We start from the raw sequence: 26,348 nt of genomic DNA, 5'->3' as shown, positions 1-26,348 counted from the left end.
TGGTGAAAGCCAGCTACTCCCTAAAATGGACTACATCTCTACACAGCAGAAAGTAGTTTAAGAGACATGGCACCCTGACTCCCCTTTCACCATCGGCTTCCCCTCCCCTGTTTTTCTTTTCTTTATAATAAGAAAAAGGGAGGTATGTTGGTATCAGGCTCCAAACCCAGTGACATACATCTAGGAGACTCCTACATCTTTGCCAATGCAACTTCCATACATTCCTAGGATCCACCTGGTTACCTTACCTTTAACTAGGAGAGGCTATGTCACTGCCCATATAAAAGAGGCAGAACCCCTGAACTTGATCTCTTCTTCCTCTCTTCTTCCATCTTCTTCCTCTTCTCCCCTTCCCACCTTTGCCCTGTCTCCTGAACAAACCCCACTTGGAACCATTTGGTCTAGTGTGGTCTATTCTAAGCCACACACACACACACACACACACACACACACACACACACACACTTATTTCAAAATTTATTCTAAATATATGATAAAGAAAATAATCTTTGACAATTAAATTACTGCCAATGAGAAAACATGTCTGTAAAGGTTAATTCAATCAGTAAATTTATTGTACTTTTGTTAGTGATTTAAGCTTTTTGGTGTGTGTGAGTATTTTGTTTCTTTATTTGCTTGCTTGCTTTTTGGTTTTATTTTGTTTTCTTTAGACAATGTCACATGTAGCACATGATAGCTTCCAATTTTCTATTTAACCAGGGGTAGCATAGAACTCTAGGTTGTTCTGATTCTTTCTCCCAAGTACATACATTATCAAGCCCAGTGTGATCTAGGTTAACTTGCAAAGTCTTAATGGAAAATTAGAAAAAAAAATTGTGTAAATCACTAAAGAAACCGTTTTTTAAAAGAAATATCAAATATGTAAATTAAAATAGTTAAAATGATGCGACAGAGTTAATTGTCATACAAAATAGATTTTTCTACACATAAACAATTGAATATCATATGACACAGTTCTGGAGTGGAGCAATCAGAGGCCTTCAGAAGGACAATAGGAGAAGCACAATGACGACACTTATGCATGTTACACACTGTTCCAGTATCAGAAGGAGGCAGATTCTGAGGCACTAATATTCTCAGACAGTTCTCTTTACCCAGGGCAGTTATGCGAGATTCAAAATCAGAAGGGAGAAAAAAAAAAAAACCAAAATATAGTGACTCCTTAGCTTGTAATTAAGGCAGGCTGGCTTGTGTTTTGGAGGTTACTGTTTTCAGAAAGAGGATTTTTTAAAGATGCACATAAAGATAAATACTGTGTTTTGAGAGCAGAGAACAGGAAATTATCAAAAGATATACAACTTCCAAGAGCAAGCTGACAAAAGTTTTATGTAGTATCAGTTAACTAGGAAGAATGCATTGTTTCAATAGTAATAACTAAAGATTAATATACAAGCTATATCAAAGTTTACTGTGTATTGAGTGTTACTGGGAGCTTAGTATATAATATCTAATCAAATCTCCAAAGAAACATTATTAGAGAAAGAGTATTTTCAAATATAAGTGTCAGATACTTGGTCAAGATTATACCAATAATAAATGACAGAGATGACCCTCAGTCTGAGTTTGTTTAACACTGTTGTTCAAGTGCAATGCTATTTATGTAAAGTTTAAATTTTAAAAAATAAAGTTATCTATAACACAAATGTAAACACCAGAATATATGATAAATAATATTCATACATTAAAATTATCTTCACATACAATAATATAAAATAGCATAAAATAAATGCTATATTTAGTGGTTAAGAGAAAGTCAATCCAAACCATGAAAGGAAAGTACTGAAAATTTCTCATTAATGTCTTTTCGTTTCAATTTTCTTTGTACACTGATCCATATCTTTTTTTTCTTTCCATTTTATTCTCAGAACATAATTAGTATCTCCTAAATTTCAGAAGGTAGGTTCAAAGAAATAACTTGTAATGAATGAATTGGAGTCATAAAAGTCTATTAAATGAATAAATATTTGAGATACAGGAATTAGAATTATCAGCCTGTCCACCTGTTTGATATTTACTAAATCTTTACTTCCTTTCATCTTCTATGGTTATATAAGTGAATGGCTCTTGATCCTTAAAAATTATGCAGTTTAAAAAATAGAAATATTTTGCTATAGACTGTAATTTAACACAACCCATTTTAGAAATAAATTTCCTACTTTGTTCTCAGAGTGTGAAATAAGGAATTTATATTTCAGAATGATTGATATACATATTGTAATTGAGAGGCAACTTGTGCAGTAGTTCCAAACATTCAGAAGAAAGCCACAGTCTATATATAAAAAAAAAAAAAAAGAGTTCTTGGCAGCAAAATCCATGGACAACGTCATGAGCATATGGATACACAAGTGTCATGGAGCCTACAATACTGACCACAGAATATTCAAATATTCAGGCATGCATAGAAAAGAAGGAAGCAATCAGGTAAAGTTTAGATTGAATCATGTAAACAAGAAGAATCACTGAAGATTCTATATACAAAAATGTTACAGCAATGTATACTTATCAGGGAATATCTTTAGAAAATTGCTATTATAAATAGCATATTAACTACTAAGTTTAACAAAAATATTGATTGAAACTAAGTTTTGATGGTACCATTATAATGAAGTCATCACCATCAATATCATCAATATCATCACCATCATCATCATCACCACTACCACCACCACTACCACCACCACTAATAACAACAACAAAGCATTCAATTCACTACAAAACTTGAAACTAATGCTCAAATGGCAAAAGTTTAGTGCAAAGAGACTTTGTGGTAAATAGTTTTTTACATGAAAATTTCTAACATTAGTCTTTGTCCAAGACAATATCCTTTTCCTAAAACTAGTTATTAGATTATGTACTATCTCGCCTAAAGTTTTAAGAATATTTTACAAATATTTTGGATCCTTTTACCATGCCATTGATGGAATTTCATCATAATGGTATTTTAAATGTTTTCACTTACATAATTCTTAGAGTGTGTTCTCTGAGAAGACAGATATTATACTAACTTCTTATGGTAAAACAGATGTCAAAACCAAAAACCATATGGAACTTTAGTTATGACACAGTGAAAATAAAGGGAAATCTGAATAAAAAATAAGGGATGGATTTTGAAGCATTCTATATTTAAAAAAGCAAGAAATACTGTTTAAGATGTTGAAATAATATCAGAAAATGAGGCCAGTCCAACAGTATTATGTTGTAGTCTGCGCAATCATTTTTCTCATTTCCTGAAATACTAGTTATTTTTAATGGTTCTATTTTTTAAATATTTCTGGTATTTCTATACATTATATTAAAAAGCATTTGGTTACACAAACATTTATTACTGCTATACACATATAGGACCAGAGACAGGTGAGAATGTTGTTCAGAGGATTACCTCCAGTTGAAGGGTGCAAAGCAAGAAATTACAATGGTGTGTGATAGGTCTAGAACATCAGGGAGGTTCCTGTTAGTTATTCATTTTGATTAATTATAAGTTCAATATAACTACAGTGGAAATTACTGAGAAAGACTTACAGGAATGATATCACTTACACATGAAAAGCATTCTGCTTGAAGATGGGTGAAATAGAAGTACAGATAAGAAAACATGCCATAATCATCAAATGGCCAAGGATCAAACAATGATATGCCTTTAAAAGATAGGTGGTTAGATATAGCACATATATGTGATTTTAAGAATTTTGCCATGTCCAGCATGGCCACAAAGGGGATAGTGTGACACAGTTCCTGTCCCTGGAGCAGAGACAGCAGGGCATGGGTCTTCTTGAGTGCTGACAGTTGTGGTAGGTGTAAGGCTTGATTGTATAACAATGTATATATTTTACTTTATGTTCTTTCTTCAGGGAATGTATTTCCTGCCAAGGTTAATGACTCTATGATAATCATAAGCAGAATGATTCCAGGAATCAAGAATATGTCTGGTGTTTCTCAGTAGTCTGATAGCTGTGACCTTTAGGAGAGTCATTAAGGCTGTAGGAAAGAACTCTGAAAACCTGAGTTCAAGAATACATAAATCAGTATGTATTAAGAACTGTTCTTAATGGGATTTCTCAACTATGCAAAATATAAGTATGCAATATAAATTGCACAAGGGGCTTCACAGACCAAAAAAAAAAAAAAAACCAAAGGCAGCTATGCTAATGAGCCAGCTTTGTCAGAAACATATTAAGGAAGGAGATAAAGAGATTTGGGGAGTGGTGATCTAAGGGCAAGATCCCACCAGTTTAACTTAATGTTTGTCTTTGCAGTCAAACAAGGAGTAGTTTGGACTCTCAATCTGCAGTGTACTATAATCCAGAAATGAAGGGCACATTAGTGATCCGGACCTTGAGGCTGGAAGACACAGGCTTTTGTTACAGATCTTGGTGAATAGTGGCCATGAAAAACTTAGGCCCAGCCATATTGGTACATGCCATTAACCACAGAATTTAGGAGACAGAGCCACTCAGATCTTTGAATTTATGGTCTATCTACAGATCAAATTCCAGGACAGCCTAGTTTATGTAGGCAGTGTAGGAATTGGAAAACAGAAGGCTAGTGACAATGTAATAGAAAAGTAGGGCCATGTTACAGTTCCAGCAAGCTGCACAACTCAGCAGCTTTGGCCATGTGGCCTTGGTTTTAGAGTCAAGGAACTAAGGTCATAAAATGCTGATTCATGGAATAATCCAAAGGGAACCTGGGGTAAATGACTTAATCGATATTGATATGCTATTCCCAAGGAAGCAGCTTATACGAAAGAAAAGACTGGGCTTTGGTCTGCAAGAGAGAGTTATCTTGAGCAAAACACTATCTTGAGACAGTGATAACAAGCAGACAGTTATCTCAAGTAGATCCCAATAGTCAGTTTGAATCCACTGCTAACTCCAAGTCATTCATCTGCTGCTCCCAAACATCCCCTTCCTCAGGACCCTCTCCCAAGCTGATGCTGGTTTTCAGCAATACTTCAGGTTATGTCTTATAATGTTACTTATGTTGACTTCATTCAATTTAAAATAATTTTTAGGGTAAATTCTATTATCATTACTCTATATAAATGAGAAAAAAATCAGACATATAAAGGTTTATCAATGAGTGGCACAGGACCCTTCTTGTCTATGTTTGCACCTGGAGCAGCCCTAAAGCTTCAGCTCTGCACCCAACCCTCCAAAACCCAGAGGAGGCTGGACTCCCAGGAGTTCTAACATGTCCAGGTGTAGATGAATAAGCCGAGAACACCCCTCCCCAAACAGGGAGTAATTTGGGACCTCCTGGGATCCAGAAACTTCCTCAAGGCCAGTGGCACAGAACCCTTCCTATCTGCACCTGGAGCAGCCATAAAGCTTCAGCTCTGTACCCAATCCCCCCAAAACCCAGAGGAGGCTTGACTCACAGGAGCTCTATACATAGCAACATAGGATAATAGAATCACAGAATATCAAAAGCTTGGGCACACCAGGATTTCAGGAGCCCAGAAGCAGCCTGACTCCCAGTATCTACAACAACCAGGGTCTCAGGATCAGAGGATCACAGAAACAGCTGGACTCTGAGGAGTTCTGACACAGCCAAGATAACAGGACAGACAGGCGCCAGTCAGATAGTGAGTGAAGGTAGCATTATAAATAGCCAGATGGTGAAAGGCAAGTGCATGAACATAAGTAACAGAAAACTAGGTTACTTGGCATCATGAGAACCTAGTTCTCCCACTACAGCAAGTCCTGAATACCTGATGACACCAGAAAAGAAAGATTAAGATTGAAAATCACTTCTCATAATGATGATAAAAGAATTTAAGAAGGACATAAATAACTTTCCCAAAGAAATACAGGAGACATGTAAACATGTAGAAGCCCTTAAAGAGGAAACACAGAAATCCCTTAAAGAATTACAAGAAAACACAACCAAACAAAAGAAGGAATTGAGCAAAATGATTCAGGACATAAAAATGGAAGTAGAAACAATAAAGAAATCACAAAGGGAGACTACCCTGGAAATAGAAAACCTAGGAAAGCAATCAGGAGTCACAGATGCAAGCATCACCAACATAATGCAAGAGATAGAAGAGAGAATCTCAGGTGCAGAAGATACCATAGAAAACATTGACACAACTGTCAAAGAAAACACAAAATGCAAAAAACTCCTAACCCAAAACATCCAGGAAATCCAGGACACAATGAGAAGACCAAGCTTAAGGATAATAAGTATAAAAGAAAGCTAAGATTCCCAACTTAAAGGGCCAAACAAAATTATAAAAAAAAAAAAAAAACAAACTTCCCCAACCTAAAGAAAGAGATGCGTATAAACATACAAGAAGCCTACAGAACTCCAAATAAACTAGATAAGAAAAGAAATTCACTACATCACATAATAATCAAAACACCAAATGCACAAAACAAAGAAAGAATATTAGAAGCAGTAAGGGGAAATGATCAAATAACATATAAAGGCAGACCTATCAAAATTACAGCACACTTCTCACCAGAGACTATAAAAGTGAAAAGATCCTAGACAGATGTCATACAGATCATAAGAGTACACAAATGCCAGCTCAGGCTACTATACCCAGAAAAACTGTCAATTACCATAGATGGAGAAACCAAGATATTCCATGACCAAACCAAATTTACACAATATCTTTCCACAAATCCAGCCCTAAAAAGGATAATAGAGGGAAACCACCAACACAAGGAAGGAAATTATACCCTAAAAAAGGCAAGAAAGTAATCTTCCAACAAACCTAAAAGGAGATAGCCACACAAACATAACTCCGCCTCTAATAACAAAAATAACTCCAACAATCACTTCTCCTTAATTGATCTCTTAACATCAATGGACTCAATTCCCCAACAAAAAGACATAGACGAACAGACTGGATACATAAACAGGACCCAACATTTTGCTGCATACGCGAAAAGCACCTCAATGACAAAGAAAGACTATCTCAGAATAGAAGGCTAGAAAAGAATTTTCCAAGCAAGTGGTCCCAAAAACAATTAGAATGGCAGAAAGCCCACATACACATGGAAACTGAAGAACTAATCAATGATAACTTGGTCAGAAAAAAATAAAGAAGAAATTAAAAACTTTTTAGAATTTAATGAAAATGAATGCACACCATACCAAAACTTATAGGACACAATGAAAGCAGTGCTAAGAGGAAAACTCATAGCTCTAAGTGCCTACAAAAAGAAACTGGTAAGAGCACACACTAGCAGCTTGACAGCACACTTGAAAGCTCTACAACAAAAAGAAGCAAATACACCCAAGAGAAGTAGACAGCAAGAAATAATCAAACTCGGGGCTGAAATCAACCAAGCAACAAAAAGTACTATACAAAGAATCAACAAAGCCAAGAGCTGGTTCTATGAGAAAATCAACAAGATAGATAAGCATTTATCCAGACTAATCAGAGGGCACAAAGACAATATCCAAATTAATAAATTCAGAACTGAAAAGGGAGACATAACAACAGAAACTGAGGAAATTCAAAAAGTCATCAGATTCTATTACAAAAGAGTATACTCCACAAAACTGGAAAATCTGGATGAAATGGACAATTTCCTAGACAGATACCAGAAACCAAAGCTAAATCAGGATTAGATAAACCATCTAAATAGTCCTATAACCACTAAAGAAATAGCAGCAGAGCCTTTGGGGCTGCTCAGCAAGAATCTGACATGGGCCAAGGACAAGAAAATGGGCTGCTAGACAAGAATCTGACATTGGCCAAGGACAAGGAAGTAGACTTCAGGCAGGAATCTGACATTATGCGATAACAAGTAATTTCAGGTAGGAATCTAAATCTTAGGCTAGAACAAAGAAGTAATCTCAGGCAGGCAACTAAATATTAGGCTAGAACAAAGAAGTAATTTCAGGCAGGAATCTAAATTTTAGGCTAGAATAAGGAAGTAAGCTTTAGACATGAAAATGATCTTGGGCTAGAACAGGGAAGTAGGCTCAGACACTTTGGTCATACTGATAAGCACTTAGAAACAGTGATCATGGGAGTATTTATGTAATTGGGATTAATGCCTTCCTTTTTTTTGACTATTTGTGTTTATTGATTTGCTTGGTTTTTTGGCTATTTGCATCTATTGTATTGCTAGACCCTCAACCTAGAAATGACCTTAATACATGCATGTAATTGAAATGGTATAAAAGCATAAAGGAGGAGGGGGGATATGATGCGGGTTCTAGGGAGGGAAAATGGGGAAAGAGGATGACATCTGTATTGTAAATAAATAAAATAGCCAATAAAAAAAGTTTTATCAATTTTCTCAAGTGCCTAGGGCTTACATAAACAAGATTTGAATCGAGAAAATGAACAGTTATGAATATAATCCATTCATAAAGTCTTGGTCTTAAGTAGAACACACAAATGGTAGATCGATATTCACTTTCAACAATTGTCCTCAAAATGTCATGGCTTAAGAAAAGTATTTACTTATTTATTTATTTATTTATTCATTCATTCATTCATTCATTTTGCTTTATTTGGTATGTTTTATTTTTTTGTTTTTGTTTTTATTTTTTATTTTATTTTATTTTAGGTTGGCAGATGGAGCAACAACAGGGCAAATGCTCTTGTAATGAAATGTGGCATAGTTCAGAGTCAGCTGAGTTGATACGGTTGACATTTCGATAGACTAGAATATAGACAACCCTGAACAACAAACCTGAGATAATGCATAAGTGAGCAAAGAATCACTGAGAAAGGGTGCTTCCAGGTGAGATTTACACATGACTTCTGAGTTAGTTAAAGTTCTTTGTGTGATTTAAGGGCAGAGAACAGTTGTGTAAATTAAAGTACAGCAGGGTTGGAAAGTAGTGATCACTGATTCTAAATTTTAAGACAACAAAGGAACAGAGTCTCTGGTGTTAGATTAGCTTCACAGATGCAAAATTAATCACTGATACTGCAAGACTTGATTGGGAAATGGCAATTTTCTAGAGTTAAGAATGAGAGTGTGGTTGATTTACCCAGTATCACTCCATTGGAGAAAACTAATGTATTCTTTACCAACATGTATGAATTACAAATAACTTTTTTGCCTGAAAAAAAATCCTCTTTTCTTTATATATTTATATTTTAAGGTAAACTTTGGAGTATTTTCTTATAAAGAAATAATTATAAATAATAATATGCTCACTATATTTTTGTATTATCAAACTGCTAGGTGTATGCCTACAGTTTACCTTGCAAATAAATTTGGTCTCACATTCTTCTGATGAGCAGACCATCTATTTTGACAGATGGAAGTTTTCACCTTTGTAGACTCAAGGCTGCTGTTTGTTTTTTAAGATTATCTTTGGTGGTGATGCTTGACTGAAGACATAGAAGTGATTCCCTATAGATCAAGTGATAAGCTCTTCTGATTATTGAGCCAACCTTCCTATCTGATAATTGAGACTGAGCCAGGTCTTAAGCTGCTTCTAAGAAAGGAGAGCCATGCCTTGGATTCTTAATTAAATATCCAGGGTCACTGACTGCTGAAGACACTGTGCACTTATGACACAAGCCTCAGATGATTTAAGCTGGATCTGACCTAAAAACCTCTTTCTTGCAGTTGAGCTTCCACGGTTCCAGAAAACATAATAAAGCTGCCAAGAAATGGAAAGCAATTAAACAGTCCTACTCAGCCGCAGCACCTATGAACCACAACTACCAGCAGGGCAATGATGATGTAATAAAAAACACTCATACGCTGACAGAAATGAAGAGATGTCAAACAGGATTTAAGGCCTACTGAACAGGAGGAAACTCCTGTGTGGTACTGGAAACTTAGCTTCCTGTGGCTAGAGAGACTTTAGAAAATAATGTAGTACCATCACTTTGTAGACCTGACTACATTCTAAAACTTATCCTTACCCACGAATAAGTGTGGCTTCTGCTTCTCATCAAACAAGCTTCTCTTTACAGCAAATGGAGTTCATCACAAAAAAAAAAAAAAAAAAAAAAAAAAAAAAAAAAAAAAAAAGCACAACTGGACACATATCAGAGATCAACAGGTTATGGAAGTGGCCATCCTCAACAGATACATCTAAATGAAAAGTCCTGCAAATCCTGTGGATTTTGGAACATCAAGGAAGACTGGGAGGAAAGCTTGTAAGAGCCAGAGTATCAGGACACAACTCTGAGATGGTCTTAAGTTAGTTTTAGGTCAGTTCTAGTGAAAGTCTCCCTGAGTAAATATTGCAAAACCAAGAACAGAACAATGCCAGTATCAACAGAACATGTTAATGGGGAAGGAAGAATATTTTGCAGGTCCAAACACTAGACCTATAGGCAACTATTGACTGCTGAGAAAAGGAATGTAATCATCTCCCAGAGATGAGCTCCCTTATTGGTAGTCCAATGTAGAGGGGTCATCCTTGAAAACAAACCACACAAACAACAAAGATGGACTCAATAGCACCTGCATTAGCAGATTGGCACCTCACTCTTCACTTTAAAGCTCCAACTTTCTCCAGGAAGGCGTTTTTCCACCAGGAACAACACCCATGCCCCAATCCCCCTCCTACCTACTAGAACCCCAGCAAGCCCAGAAGCTATGAACTCTACTTCATCCTAACACAGTCCATCTTCTGATCTACACCTCCAACCCAGGACACGCAGGAGAACAAGCTCCATCTTCCGGTTCATTCTTCCATCTGTAATCAAGGACCTGCACCCCACACACCTCACAGCTCTAACTGCATTTTAGGAGGCCTGCTGCTATTCAGGACAACCAGTCCCAGTGGCTTACTACTGCTGGGATCTACCAGGCCAGCCAACACCAGAGGCAACTAGCTAGCTAAAGACAATGCAAAAACATAATCAAAAGAAGCCAGTGCAATATGACACTATCAGAACTATTTCTCCATTGGATTCCTGCCTAGTTGCAGGAGGTGGCCTCTTCAGCTTCCATGTCTCCAATGCTGTGAGTCACAGCGAAGGTCACCTCGACTGATTCTTGGTGCCGCCTTTATCCCATGTTTCTGTCTCATCGTGGAGATGCTCCCCACCTCCTCATCCCATCAGTTGCAGATTTCCATTCATTTTCATGGCTATCTAGCTATCACTCCTGAACCTCTCCCCCATTTCCCCTATCCCTTCTCCCACCCAGTTCCCTCCCTCCATCTGCCTCTTATCATTATTTTATTTCCCCTTCTATGTGAGATTAGCCACAAAATACAAAATACCGATGCTATACTCCACAGACCCAAAGAAGCTAAACAAGAAGGAAGGCATAAAAGATAATGCTTGAATCAGGTGTGGGAAGACAGGAGAGAGGGCCAGAGCACCAGGACAACAAATGGAAATCAGCAGTTGCCTGGGGTGGAGACATGGGAGAAATCTTTAGGAAGTCACAGAGACCTGAGATAGGGGAAACTCTCAAGAGTCAATACAAGTGACCTTAAGTGAAATGCAGACCAGTGTGGTATATGAAACACGAAGTGGCCACTTCCTGTAGCCAGACAAGACCCACAATGGAAATATAAGGACACCAACCCACCCACAAACGTTTGAACCAAACTTTGTCCCATCTAAAAAATATGCAGAGACAAGGAAGGAGCAGAGATTGAAGGAATGGCTAACCAATAACCTGCCCAGCTTGAGACCCATCCCACAGGCAAGCACCAGTCCCTGAATCTACTAATGATACTCTGATATGCTTACAGACAGAAGCCTAGAATAACTGTCCTCTGAGACTGAAACAGTTGACTAAAACAGTTGCAGAGACGCACAGCTAAACATTGGGCAGAGGTCACAGAGTCTTATGGAAGAGTTTGGAGAAGGACTGAAAGACCTGAAGAAGATAGGAACTACACAGGAATATCAAGAGAGTCAACTAACTTGTACCCCTAGGAGCTCTCAGAGATTGAGCCATCATCATCATCAACAACAACAATAACATCATCATCATATTAAATCCAAAACTTGAAAAAAATGTAATAGTTTCTTCAAAATATATATATAGCCAAGGAAAGGCATCATCACAAGAGCTATAATGGCAAACTGGTTGATCCTAAGGCTATTTTAAACCTATGCTATAGCTATGGTTTGCATTAAGAAGTAGTTTGCAAATAGCATCAGAATAGTTTGGGAACAGTGGATCATCCTTTCTGATGCTTCTCTTCATTTTTAAAAAAGTAAAAATTCTCTATCAGAATTGCTGTTTAAAAGCTAGATATGATACTCAGTGTCTGGGGGCAAAGGAAATGAATCAGCAGGTGAAAGCACAGGTCTGAACACTTGTGTTTCACCGCTGCATCCCACACATCATTGTTCTTACTGTATTATGTCAAGATTTTAGTTGAAACCTTAGTATGTTTCTCTGTTTCAATCTTCCTGGAATTCTTTTATTTTCGAAGTTAGAATTTTCAGAGAAATATTGTAAATGCTTCTTGGTTTAGCTACTTTCAGGGAGAACAGGGATTCAAGGGGAAAGCTTGCTCTGGGGGAAAAGGCAAGTCTTAGGCCGTCTTCCCATTTCTTAGCCAGATTCCAATCTTCATTGCTGCTCTCCTTGAGAGCATGGCTGAGTTCACAGCTTCCTGACCGTTGGTAAAAGCTAAGGTATCTTTAATTTTAACAGTATTCCTGATGTACAAGTAAACCCTCCTATATGACCAGGAAAAGTTGACATTATGTCACAATGCTTCCACAAATGGACAAACAAGCACAAGCACAGGATGTTTTGTACAAGAAGTACATGTCAGAAGCACAAGTTTTCAGGATTTTTTTGTCAAACTGAGTTGAATGTTAAGTGGAATTTGATTTCTGTCTGTTCTTCTTTTTAAATGTGTGAACTCATCCTTAGAAACTTGAGAACCAGCTCCATTTCAGACTTGGAAACGTTAGTAGCATAGATTTTATGTGGAGGCAGCTTATCCTACTTAGAGAAATAAAATTATTTGCTGAGATTAGTTGGTAGTTTTATCCCAGTACCCATTTAACATATTAAATAATGTGTTAAAGGTTAACACATTAACCTTAATCCCCAAGTAACTGATAATTTTACAAGCTACCTATTATATTGGTTGCCTTCACCCATTAATATGAAAATATTATTTAAAACTATTATTATTACATGATCCAATTAAAAACTGGTCAAAAGTATCGAATAACTTCTCGAAATGAGAATAAGAATACAAATGCCAAGAAATATTTGAACTAATGTTCAACATCATTAGTTACTGGAAAAATAAAATCGAAACCACAATTTCATACTAGTTTACACGCAGTGGGATGGCTACGTTTTTTCATTGAAGGAGAATAAGTATTGGGGAGCAGGTATATATATGGTAATGATTGTACATTGCTGATAGGAATATGAAAGTCTTAAGTGCTACGAGAGAGTCTCAAAAGTTAAATGTATAGTAAAATATTTACCACTTGTGCTCCTAAGTATATATCCAAAGAATAAAAGCAAGGACTTTAGCGAATACATACACATTTAGAAGCATATCGGCATGATTCTTAATCACCAATATGCCATTAACAGATGGAGAAATAAACAAATTTGAGAGTGTATGGTATAATGGATTTCAAAAGTACAAAGTAACACACCACTAATAATTGCTAAACTTGTGAATGGAGGTAGAAAATATTATTCATCATAAAAGTAGCTAGGCACACACGGTCACATCTTATATAATCCCATTTATGTGTATACCCTGAGAAGCTGAAACATCAGAGACATAAAACACTGGTGGCTGACAGAAGGGAAGGGGAGACAGGAATAGAATGTCACCTCTGAATAGGTGCAGGATTTGTTTTGATATCATGAAATGTTGTAGAACTATATAGAGGAGCTTGTGACTATGCAGTACTATAAATATGCTAAAGCATATTCTTTACTTTTAAATGGTTAATTTGATATGAATTGCACATTATAAAAATCTGTTCTTAAGCCGGGCGGTGGTGGCGCACGCCTTTAATCCCAGCACTTGGGAGGCAGAGGCAGGCGGATTTCTGAGTTCGAGGCCAGCCTGGTCTACAGAGTGAGTTCCAGGACAGCCAAGGCTATACAGAGAAACCCTGTCTCGAAAAAATAAAATAAAATAAAATAAAATAAAATAAAATAAAATAAAATAAAATAATAAAATAAAATAAAATAAAAATAAAAATAAAAATAAAAATAAAAATCTGTTCTTGAGTTAAGGAGGAAAACAGTATTTGAAGACAAATATCAATACAAAAAAGCATGAACATTAAAATTCATATAATTAAACTTTGAAAAGCTATGTGTTTAAGGCATATGCTATCTTCTATATGGAGTCCATTTAGAAAACATATAAAGAAAAAAGTTATTATCACAACAATCATTATGTCTATTACTTGTTGAGAAAGGCCCTGTGATCTAAAAGGGTCACAAAGGTGTATGAGGCAGACCCGGTTCACTGTCTTGACCGTTGGGTGCTTGTATGGCTGTTCCCTTTACGTAGTTTATAACTTTATGAGTCCATTTTTTCCATGACTGCATATTATTTTATAGTTTAGTAAATATTAACTCAAAAGTTCATTTTTATTGTTAATTTTTATTAGCAAGAAAATACTTTATGATTGTTACATTCACCTAACAAGGTTCTTTATCCTTTCATTTATTGAACTAGCCAGAAGTTTATGAAACAATCCTCAATAACGCCTACCTGCCTTACTTAGGCATTTTATTAGTCTGTAACTACAGGGTTAAGATATCATGGACTATGTCCTCAGTCAAAGTCATTGATTTTCATATTTCTCTATCAGAAAACTAAAAACAAAATGTCATTTGAAATATGTATATTATCTATCTAGGCTCTGGACGTGATTCCCAGCAGTGAAATTAAAAATAAAGTCATCCTACCTATAAATCTATTTTTGTGTGTAAAATAATCATCTCTATCAGACTTTAAATGTGCTTAATTATTTGTATAATAAAATATAAAATGCTATATCTTGGTTGAATCGACTCTTAACTATTCAAGTGCTAAGGATGGTAAATGTTTCTCCTAAGAGCGATTATGCTTGATACGTTTTAGGAAAGTTTATCTAGCTTCAGCCATCATATTACACTGCATAATTTACACAATCAATGGCAAATGAGTACATAACCCACAGTTCTTCTTCTTTTTAAAATCAGTTTTACAAATATAGCCGTCAGCAGGTTCTACTTCAGTTCTATTCAGGGCTTACATTGTCTCATCTTCATGTAATTAAACAGAGCCACTCAAAATTTATTTTTGTTTTATAGTCCAGCATTTTTCATTGAAGAATATATCACAGTATAAATGGGAATTTACTGGAATTAAAGGGCTTTGCTCTATGAGCTTAAAACAAGGTAGCACTGTCTCCCACTTTAATCATGTAACTACAGGATCTTACTAGATAGAGGAGTCCACCCAAGCTCTTTTTTTTTCCTCCTTAGATACATGTATTTAGGATATGGTTGCTTTCAGCAAATGGAGTTTTAACGCTTTAGAAACCACATAAAGTACCATGAGGTAATGTTTGCACACAGAAAAATAAGAATTACTGTTTCTAATCTCCTTTGCAGATTTGGAATAGAATAATATATCAAGGAACAATAGAGAGATGGTTAATTTCCTTTCAATACTACAATTAGCTTGGGATCCCAGCACCCAAGAGGGGCTGAGATGGTAAGATTTCCAGGAGTAGGAGATCAGTGTAGCCTAGATAGTGAGGTCCAGAGTCACCAGTTGGGCTGACTATACGCTGAAAATGGGAGTCAAATGAAACTCTTCCCTCTTTAATTTGCAGACAGTTGTTCTTTTCTCATTTCTAACCAATTGAACATTTACAGGGCACTGTACACCTAGAGATATTGAACATGATTTACTGGCATATAATGTTACCTTCTTTGAGATTAAAAAGATCTTATGTGCCACCTGACTATATTCATTTATTGGAAAATGGGCTAAATCATCTGTGTGGGAAATCTGAAGAGAATATAAAACTAATAAAATACTAAATATTAAAATGATAACTTGTATGAGGATATAAATGCAAATATGAAAATTGGAAAGCATCTTCGACTTTTTCCAGAGAGCATTCTTCTATAGTCAGGGGTGTTAGCTGCAGCATAGTGTACCAGTTATTTAGTGAGCTTAAGAACAAATCATTTCTCCATAGAGAGCAGCAGCAACAAATTTAATGTTTTCCCGAGCTATGTACTCACTGTCAGTTTCAACTGAATACAATTAGCTTCATTTTGTAGACAATAAACTGTAATTCTTTACAGATCTTTCTTCTGAACATGAAGTATTAGATCTGTGGGGCTGCTGTATAATATCTCCCGAGCGTCAGATCATTAGCAATATGAAGACCTGAATATCAAAGGCTTCGAGAACTATGGTGAGAATTTTAAAAGTGACCCTGAATTACATGGGACTGAGAAAAACATTCTGTGTTCAAATTGTTATAATAGCTAACCTCAAAGCCACAGGGATTTCAATCATTTGCTGTTTCTATTTTGATTATTCCTTATCTTAGAACATAACCTTGAAACACATTAAAATAAATGTGAGATGGGTTTTTGTTCGCTTGTATGTTTGTTAATTAATTTATTTTTTTGGTATCGGAGTGTGTATGGACACATGCATGTCACAATAGACATGTGGTGGCCAAATGACAATGAGTGGAAATTGACCTTTTTCTTCTGTGTATCTGAACCTTATTCCATGAGCCATCTCACTAGCTCCAAGAGATGTTCTTTTATCTATATGTTTGCAATCGATGAAACAAATCTTCTTCATAAATTTGAAATATACCTCTAAAACCTATAAAACTTAAATCCTGCTGTAAAGTCCTTGCAGATAGAACAGATTTCACATGTTCTTTTATCATTTGTTTCCTTATGAGAGTACAACTTGCAATTGATTAGGGATTTAATTCAGTTAGTGTCAAGAAGCATGCTATAGATTTCTTTAAAAGATAAAAATTGACATTATACATTTTCCTGTTATTTTAAGTTCTTAAACTTGCTTTCTATTCCCAGTCCTATACAGAAGTAGAAATGAGTATGTCCAAAGTTTTTCAATAGATAATCCATGAACTATCACCCTATTGTGCATTTCTCCAAGTATTTATAGAGAAGTGATTCCTTCCATAAATGAAAAACTGGTTTAATTTTCAATAAAGATGACTTTCCTGAATATAATCTTGGGATGATTTTTGTAAGAACATTGGGCCCTGATGTCTATGTCACACTGAAGAAACTTGTGCACAGCTTTTCAGGTGCAAAGGAAAAGTAAGGATCACACTGAGTTATTTAGGAAATGTTAACAACTTCACACTCTTAATTAGCACGTTAAGGCGAGTTTTCAGGGCAAGATTCAAAGGCACAAATAACTACCAAAGCAGTCTCTCTGCATACAGCATAAACTCTACAATTAGGACTGAGTTTAGTTAAAAGTTTTTAATTAAACTAACAGCGGGGGATACGCCTATCCTGGTCATGCAGAAACTTTAACAAAATAGTCCAATAGTAAAATTTATTATGCATATGTGTAGAGATTTAAAGGACATCCACTGGATTTCAGACTATTCTCCTTGAAGGTACTAAATAAATTTAGCACCTACAGGAATGAAGTGATTTGCCTATTTGAACTATGCAACATCATGTAAAACATTATACAAAGTCATGTAAGATGTATGTATGAATATTCTCTATATGTATGTGTATTAAAACAATGTACACCTGACATAGTGAGAATTCTGGAAATTTGGTTTCATTAAAATACACAGATATATTATAAGAATGTGGTTTCTGTTTTAATCCCAGAGGTAGGGATGTGAGGATGCTTCAGAACTGTCTGCAGCAGCTGATTATGATCTGCCTCTTGCTCTACCAGAGGTGTGCTTTTCCCAGCTGTAGATAGTTTTTTGAGATTGTGTGATGTTTTGAATTCTGTGAACTTTTCAGAGAGTATGTAAATCTAGACCCCTGAGAGGTGTGGCTGGTGGTTGATGGTCCTGTGGAGGGCGGGAGTGGGGGTTGGGTACAATTTGTTAGAGTCAAACTGAAAGAAAAAAACAAAAACAAACAAAAAAAGAAATTAGATTCAGATCTCTCTCTCTCTCCCTCTTTCTGTCCCCTCTCTCCTTGCTTTGCTCCTATCTAGTGATAGGGGGTGAAATGGGGGTGGCAAAGCATCGGACAAAAGATTCCACCAAGTAGCTAAGACTGGCTACAACCTGACATAAATGTGCATTGTGATATAGAATATGGCAGGAAAATATCATTAGTGGGAAACGTTGTTTAACTATAACTTACAGCTTAAAATATATCCTCAGATTTCCCCAAATTTTTAAATTATATTCTAGTTGTTGTTATATTTTTCTTACTAATAGCTAATGCTGTATATCATTAAGTCCTAATAATCAGGAATAATTTTAGAAATATAAATAGATACACAAATGGTTTTAGTATGTGAGTGAGTTTAGGATGGAGTATATTTAGGAGAGTGTGTGTGTGTGTGTGTGTGTGTGTGTGTGTGTGGCTTCATTATAGACATGGTTACAGCATCATAACTGTTTAAACAGAAAGTATCATGAGTTGTTAAGAAATTCATATTATGAAATACTGAGGAAGCTAATTAATGTTAAATAACGCTATACATTGGTAAATTACATGAATCATATTCAGATCTCATTTGAGACAGATTCCTTCATGTTTGTTAAACTGGTATATCCAATATCCAACGTTAAATGTTTGCAGAGGTATTTCACTGATTAACCAGGAATATGAGTCTGATATATATTTCTGGAGTAGATTAAAAGATGGTCTTTCCTTCAGTATTCTGAGATTTACTTTAAGTCAACTCTTAAATATTCATTATAATAAATTGCATTATTCCTGAGCAAACAATAAAACTGAAGTTTATATTGATATATTCATTTGACTTAGTTGATTTTATCATAAGACTCAAAACTTTGCTAACTATTAATGACTATTATTTTACTGCTATATATTGAAAAGCACTAATATATTGTTGCCTATTTTAATTTTAACATGGTTAGATTTTACAACATAAGATTTATTCTGGCTAATACTTGGACAACATAAGAAATGATGAAAAATCAGACCTAGAAATGATGACGATTCTACTGTCTACACTTGTATCTTTAAAATGTGAGTACATTTTTTTATATATCACTGTAAAATATGATTTCATCAAAATCAGTTTTAATAGACTGATTTTTTTATCTTCATTTTCTTAAAAGGTACTGGAAAGTAACTCCTATTATAAATTCAGTTTTTAAGTGACACTTAGCCATTACTTCTTAATCTTTATATTTTGGAAAAATGCAAAAGCAAAATTTTGATAAAAACAAATTTTCTCAATTTTTGGCTATGGAAATTACTCATAGACACTGACAGGTTATAAGACTTAAAAAAAATAGCTATAGAACAGCAATCAGTGAAGCAAAATGTATTTTTGTAACATTCAGTTCATGAATTGTACTTGCTTTTCTAAAGTATCCTGGCTTAACTTCTAAAAAAAAAAAATCATTTTAACAAAGATTTTCCTCTACACCCAATAGAGGGCTAATTCCAATATATAAAAAACTCAAGAAGTTAGACTCTAGACAACCAAATAACCCTATTTAAAAATGGGGTACAGAGCTAAACAAAGAATTCTCAACTGAGGAAACTCGAATGACTGAGACACACCTAAAGAAATGTTCAACATGCTTAATCATCAAGGAAATGCAAATCAAAACAACCCTGAGATTTCACCTCACACCAGTCAGAATGGCTAAGATCAAAACTCAGGTAATAGCAGATGCTTGTGAGGATGTGCAGAAAGAGGAACACTCCTTCATTGTAGGTGGAATTTGAGCTGGTGCTCTGAAAATCAGTCTGGCAGTTCCTCAGAAAACTGGACATAGCATTACCTGAAGACGCAGCTATGGGACCAAACAGTTTTAACCCTTTGTCAATCTATGGCCATGGAGAGAAATTCAACAATAGTCTTATTTGTTTGTTCGTTTTTTTTGTTTTTGTATTTTTGGGGGGAGCAAATGTATTATATTATGCATAATCTAGGAATGTTTAATTGTTTCATTTCCTGAAACGTATCATCTTTTTAATGAACAAATCATGAAAGATTTGCTATTCTTCAAGACATGAATCTTTGAATGAACTCAGATATTTCTAGCCAGAGGGACGTTTTTAGGATTTACATTGCTTTCTTGCACTGGCTAATGTCATCGTCTCCCTTGACATGCTGACTTAACATTCTTTACTGCAGATATAGATTACCTGGTTTAGCAATGCAAATGGCTCTCATTTAGAAGAGAAAGGACACAGGGAACATGGTTGCTCCCTCTCAGCTACAAAATCCTCCTGGATCTGATGCTATAGATACTCCACAAATAAACTTAAAAAAATAAGCTTGCAATAAACTCTGAACAAGTCCAATGTTAAACATCCAGGAGAGAGAAAAATGAAACAGGATAAAGCAGAAAGAAATAATATAACACTAAGTTATACAAATTTCATAAGTGGGTGAATATTATCTATTTATTTCATGATTAACTGTCCCTTTTTGTTTTAGTGATAACTTAAAATTTGTGAAGCCTTCCAATCTGGAAAGAACAGAAATAGTTTGATAACAAAGAAGCCCATTAATCATTTTTGGTCACTCATTTTGCTCTGCATTGTATAATGCTGTGAATCCAGTTAACAAAATCCTTCCTCATAAATAAAATCTGAGCTTATATTTTACTAGATATCACTTCATATGTGTTATATATATTCCACTAGATAATAAGGATATTATTTTATATTATTATGTATATTCTACTAGAAGATAACAGTAATATTTTATATATAAGACCTATAAATTTAGCGGTGGAAGTGAGACTTAAGCTCAAAGTGTATATAAGCAAATTAATGAAACTGTTTGGGAAGTACTAGAAGGTGTGGCTTTGTTGGAATGGGTGTGACCTTGTTGGAGGAAGTATGTCACTGGGCTGTGACATTTCACTTGACATGTCTGGGCCAGTGTCTCTTTCTCTCTGCTTCCTGCACTTGGCTAAGGATATAAAACTCTCTGCTACTGCTACAGTTCCATGCATATCTGCTTCTTGCTATAACAATCACGGACAAACCCCTTAAAACTGTAAACATTCCTCTAATTAAATATTTTCTTTTGTAAAGGTGGCCTTTGCTATCATGTCTTTTCATACCAATAGAACAGTAGCAAAGGCAGGGAGGAAATATAGAGAAGGGAAACTAAAAGTAAGAACTATTTTTGAGGAGTCTTATGGAAACCTACATACAGTAGAAGCTTCTTAAAATATAAACATAAAATTTAAAAAGAGGCATCAAATGAAGGGAGAGACAAGGCTGTGATTAGACAACCTTTCCCACTAATCTAAACTTCCAGTATATGAAATGGGTTTCATTTCATTGAATTGTTAGCCAAAGGAGCTCCCACTGAAACTCCCAAACTATTCAGGCTATTGCCAAGGCTGACTCCTAAATCTATAGATTAGTATCTCATTCAGTCGTGAGAGAAAATTCCTCCTGCAATAGATAGGAACTAATACAGAGACACAAAACTAGACAATGTGTAGATAGTGAGAGACATTGGAAAACTCAGTTCTAAATGAAATATCGCAATCAAATATCTCTTCTCAGTGCACAGGGAACTCTGTAGAAGAGAGGCTGGAAATATTGTAAAATCCAGAGGGGATGGAAGAGACCAAGCAAATGATGCCTTTCAGACACAACAGGATTAATGCACATATGAACTTGCAAAGATTGTGGCAACAGACACAGAGACTGCAGAAGTCTAAATCAGATGGGGTCACAATGCTGAGAGTGGAAGTGAACATGAGCTCTAATTCCTAACCAAGAAACTATCTCCAATTAACAACTGTTTACAAAAGAACAATGAGTGTTCTCCAATGGAGTATCACTGGGTATACAAACCATACTTTAGGGTCAAAGCAGACAAACCAAAGAGGAGTAGAATGAAGGAAATAATCAAAATAATGATTAAAATCAATCAATTAGAAACAAAGAAAACAATACAAGAATCAAGGAAACAAAGGGCTAATTCCTTGAGAAAATTAACAAGATAGACAAACCCTTAGCCAACCTAACCAAAAGACAGAGAGACAGTATCCAAATAAACAAACTCAGAAATGAAAAGGGAGACATAACAACATACTACAAAAACATTTAAAGAATCATTAGGCCTTATTTCAAAGGCCTGTACTCCACAAAACTGGAAAAATTTTAAGAAACAAATGATTATTTTAAAGATTAAAGATAAATATTTAAAAAATAGAGTACTTGAAGTACAAGCTAGAATAATGAGATAATAAAAAGAAATCAAAGGAATAAAAATTGGAAAAGAAAAGGTCAAGGTATCACTCTTCACAGATGATATGATAGTATACATAAGTGATCCCTAAAACTCTGCCATAGAGTTCTTATACCTTCAGCAAAATGGCTGGATAAAAAATTAACACAAAGAAATCAGTAACCATCCTTTATTCAAATAATAAACAGGCTGAGAACAAAATTAGAGAAACAACATCCTTTACAATAGCCAAAAATTATATAAAATATCTTAGTGTAACTCTAACCAAGCAAGTGAAAGACCTATATAACAAGAACTCCAAGTCTCTAAGGAAAGAAATTGAAAAAGATATCAGAAGATGGAAAGATTTCCCATGTCAATGGATCATTAGGATTAACATAGTAAAAATGGCCTCGTTATCAAAAATAATCTATAGATTTAGTGCAATTCCCATAAAATTTGGAATGCAATTCTTCACAGACCTTAAAGAATAATTCTCAATTTTGTATGGCAAAACAAAAAATGGCAGCCTAGCTAAAAACACTGAAGTATAATAAAAGAACTTCTAGAGATATCACTATTCCTGGTTTTCAGCTGTATTACATAGCAATATTTATAAAAATTGCATGGTATCGGTGTAAAAACAAACAGATTTATCAATGGAATCAAATTGAAGACCCAGTAATAGACCCACACACCTACAGATACTTGATTTTTGACAAAGAAGCCAAAACCATACACTAGAAAAAAGAAAGCATCTTCAACAAATGATGCTTGTCTAACTGGATGTCTGAATGTAAATGAATAGTCCATATTTGCAAATAATCACCTTGCACAAAACTCAAGTCCAAGTGGATCAAAGACAACATAGAACTTGATGCACTAAATCTAACAGAGAAGAAAGTGGGAACTAGCCTTGAACGCACTGGTAGAGGAAGCAACTTCCTGAACAGAAAACCAACAGCTCAGGCACTAAGAGCAACAATTAATGATAAACGGGTCTTCATGAAACTGAAAAGTTTCTGTAAAGCAAAGAAAAACATCAATGGGACAAAATGGTAGCCTACAGAACAAGAAAATATCTTCACCAACCCTACATCTGACAGAGGGTTGATATACAAAATATACAAAGAACTCAAGAAATCAAACACCAACAACCCCCCAAAAAACTAATTAAAAATGGGGTACAGAGATAAACAGAGAATTATCAGCAGGTGGATCTCTAATGGCTGAGAATCATTTTTAAAAATGTTCAACATTCTTAGTCATCAGGGAAATGTAAATCAAAATGACTCAGAAATTTTATTTATACCTGCTAGAATGGCTAAGACCAAAAACCTCAAGTGACAGCACATGCTGGCAAGGATGTGGGGTAATGTGAACACTTTTCCATTGGTGGAAGTGCAAACTTGTACAACCACTCTGGAAATCAATCTGCTTGTTTCTCAATAGATATAGATATGGATATGGATATGGATATGGATATGGATATGGATATGGATATGGATATGGATATAGATATAGATATATAGATATAGATATAGATATAGATATAGATATAGATATAGATATAGATATAGATATAGATATAGATATAGTTCTACCTCAAGACCCAGCTATATCACTCCTGGGCATATACCTGAAAGATGCTCCACCATACCAGAGGGACACTTGCACAACTGTGTCCATAGCAATTTTTGTATTAATAGAAACTGGAAACAACCCAAATGCCACTCAACAGAAGAATGCATACTGAAAATGTGGTTAGTTTACACAATGGAATACCACTCAGCCATTAAGAATAAGGACATCGTGAATTTTACATGCAAATGGATGGAGCTAGATAATATCATCCTGAGTGAGATAACCCAGTCCCAAAGGACATACATGGAATGTGCTCACTGGTAAGTAGATATTAGCCATAAAATACAGGATACCCATGGTACACCTCACAGACCCAAATAAGCTAAGTGACAAGAAGTGCTCAAGGGAGGATGCTTAAATCTCACTCAGAAGGTAACATAAAATAGTTACCAGGGGTGGATGAAGGAAGGGATCTCAGTGGGAGAAGTAATGGGAGAGGAATGGGGTTATCAGGTATAGGAAGAGCTGGGGAGGAAGTGCCAGGTGACTGAATCTAAATTGTTGGAGGGGGACATTTCTTGGCTGTGACAGAGAGGTGTGATGGAGTCTCCAGGGAGTCTATGAGAATTACTTTAGCTGAGAATCTTAGCAGAGTGGGGTGGGGTAAGAAGCCTAAAGTGGCCACTTTATGTACCCAGTTAGAACTCCCAGTGGAGAGATAAGACCAAACAACCGATATACAAAACCTTTGACCCAAAATTTGTTATGCATACAAGACGTATAAGGATAAAGTTAGAAAAAGAGTATAAAGTAAGGGCCAACCAATGACTGGCCTAATTTGAGACCCATTCCATGGGAGAGAGCCAACCCTGACACTATTAATGATATGCAGACAGGAGCCTAGCATAACTGTCTTCTGAGGGGCTTCATCCATCCAGCACCTGATAGAAACAGATGCAGAGAATCACAGGCAAATAATAGGTGGAGCTCGGGAGACTTGTGGAGGAGTGGAGGAAGGAATGAGAGAGCTGGAGGAGTCAAGGATTACCACAAGAAAACCTACAGAGTAAACTAACCTTGGACCAGGGGGCCTCACATCGACAGAACCACCAACCAAAGGGTATGCATGGGCTGGAACTAGGCCTCTTACACATATGTAGCAGACGTGCAGCTTGTTCTTTATGTGGGTCTCCTAACTGCTGGAGTGAGGGCTATCTCTGAATATGCTGTAGGCCTTTGGATCCCTTTCCCATAGCTATGCTGCCTCATCTGGCCTCCGTGGGAGAGGATGTGCTTAGTTCTGCTCTGACTTGATGTACCAGGTGGGTGTGTACCCATGGTAGGCTTCCCTTTCCCTCAGAAGGGGTGGGGAGAAAATGGTGGGAGCAGGTATAAGGGTGGAACTGGGAGGAAAGGAGGGAGGGGGGCTTTAACCAGGCTGTAAAGTGAATAAACAAATAATTCAGAAAAAGAAAGAAGAAAATACAGAAGATAATAATAATCTTCCATAAATCAGGAAAATTTCGATGTAAAATTTTAATCAATATGATTATAAACATCATAGCTATATAACTATAGACTATATTCTGTTATAGACTCTGGCCACTTTTTAACATAGAGATTAGTAGAAATAGCAGCATGAATTTAGAAGCCTCAGAGTTAAAAAAAACAAACAAACAAACTACTGCAACTTTAATTTGAAAAGAGTATTTTTCAAAACTGAACTATACTTAAACCATACATAATTGATTTTATTAATTACAATATACCTGCTGTTATGATTAATTAACCTTTTTCATCCACATTTACAGAATCTTTACATGCCTCATATATCCGTTTCTTCCCTTGAAGCAAAAGTATGCCTCATAAAATAACCTCTACTATTAAAACAAAATTTAGTTATAGTTTTACAAACCCTGACAGTGGGGCTCATTTGAGGTTCATTTAAGAAAATTGCCACAAATAAAATAAGCATGGGTGAACTGGACCTGACGTAACTAATCTTCCATCTGTCCTCATCTTGGTCAATGAGTTTCTGTTAAGCTTTTACAGTGAATATCCTGGATTGAAGAAGACACTGTCCACATGCATTTGACCAACACTTCAATAATGAGATGTGGAACACCTGATCCAAATGCATTGTCATCCTTCATCCATAGCCTTGTTTGTTTATATTACATGTTTATCCCATCATGTGCGTAAAAGGAATGTTAGTAAAATACACTGCAAGCAGTCTACAATTCAGACATTTTGATATTAAAGCAGAACTTTAGTCTCAAACTTCACAAAACAACAAGCTTTGTCCCTCAGTTTCTCTTACATTCAGCTTTTAAATGAATACGGTCTTTCCTTCTGCCACCATTCCCCCGCATCCCCCATCACATCTATCATAACACAATCCTCCTTCAATTTTAGTACCTCAGTTTCTACCTGCTAGTTTCGTTACCTTCTAA

At 35.7% G+C, this 26,348-nt stretch overlaps 1 protein-coding gene across 7 annotated transcripts in view; it reads right to left on the bottom strand.

The window, feature by feature from the left end:
• Pclo (piccolo presynaptic cytomatrix protein) overlaps positions 1 to 26,348 on the bottom strand; it is a 323,641-nt gene that overhangs the window by 159,409 nt on the left and 137,884 nt on the right. The gene's annotated exons all lie outside the window — the stretch shown is intronic.

Source organism: Arvicanthis niloticus, chromosome 15 (assembly GCF_011762505.2).
Source record: "Arvicanthis niloticus isolate mArvNil1 chromosome 15, mArvNil1.pat.X, whole genome shotgun sequence".
Classification (NCBI taxonomy): Eukaryota; Metazoa; Chordata; class Mammalia; order Rodentia; family Muridae; genus Arvicanthis; species Arvicanthis niloticus.
Note: the sequence above shows the minus strand (reverse complement) of the source record. Positions and strands in the feature narration are given on the sequence as shown.